Here is a 1,321-nt window from a genome sequence, read left to right as displayed (position 1 = left end):
AACCCGTTTAAATAGGCTGTTCCCTATAAGCACGAATCAAAATCAGAACTGAACTTTCTGATATTGCACCTTACCGTTTCAAACAACTCTATATTTTAGCACTAAGTTGCAAATTGTTACATTTTAAAAATTTGTTAGACACCCTTTTTCTACTTTTATTTCTTTCTGCTGCACATAAACAGATCTTTGCATTTGTTTCTGCACTTGTACACATTTTATTCTGTTATACACGTGAATTTACAGACCCTTTATTAGGTACACCTGTAATCAGACAATGATATGTTAGCAACTCAATTAATTTAGGTATGTACAAACAATCAGTACAAACCTGCTGAAGTTCAACAACAACTTCTGGATGGTAGAGTCAGAATAAACAACATGAAACAATGGATCCATACTGGCTTATATCAGTGGTAATAGAGTGGGGGATATGTTCTTGGCACACCTTGGACCCCAGCTGAGCATGATTTAAATGTCACAACCTTTCTGACCACAGTGTACACATCTTCCGATGGCGGCTTCCAGCAGGGTAACATTTAATGTAATCTGAAACTGGTGTCTTGAAGAGGAAACTGAGTTCACTGTGCGCAGATGATCTCCACAGTCACCAGATCTCAAACAATAGAGGGTCTTTGAAATGTGTTAGAGCGGGAGATTCACATCATGGATGTGCAGCCAACATGTCTGCAGCAGCTGTGTGATGCTATCATGTCAAACATGAGATTTGGGGCCAAAAACTATGAGAAATGTTTCCAGGACCTTGTTGAATGTATCCCATGGAGAATTAAGGAAAAAAAAGGCATCCACTCAGTGCTAGTAAGGTGTCCCTAATAAAGTGTCCAGTGATGTATAAAATATCTGTATACTGAAAATAAAAATGTCATTTTTTCTCCTTGCAGCAGTGCAGTCACAGTCACTTCCATGCACTTTGCCATTTGCGGCACATGATGGCAGCATATGTCTATATTGTGATACGGCGCGGGCAGACATTTTAGCACGTATTGAAGAACAGAGCACAAATGTGTTACTGAGAAACTGTGTAGAGTTTAAATGTTAGTGTTTGAATTAATCTTCACTCAGCATCAGTCATGTACAAAACACTCTGATGTCACCATGAGGCCTTTGGTGGAGTTGGACCTGATTCAGTGGGACAGAAGTGGACTGGATGTCTGAGTGTTAAAGTATAGTTTTATTTATTATTATTATTTTATGAGCTAAAATTATGCTATGACTTGAAAATGGAAGGAACGATTGATATTTAAATGAATTTATTTTAATTAAACTTTTTAAATTAAACACTGGAACAAAAAACTTTTAGGTG

Source organism: Pundamilia nyererei, unplaced genomic scaffold, assembly GCF_000239375.1.
Source record: "Pundamilia nyererei isolate P.nyererei 1_Seehausen unplaced genomic scaffold, PunNye1.0 scaffold00874, whole genome shotgun sequence".
NCBI classification, from domain to species: Eukaryota; Metazoa; Chordata; class Actinopteri; order Cichliformes; family Cichlidae; genus Pundamilia; species Pundamilia nyererei.
The sequence above is the reverse complement of the archived record's forward strand: the minus strand, read 5'-3'. Positions refer to the sequence as shown.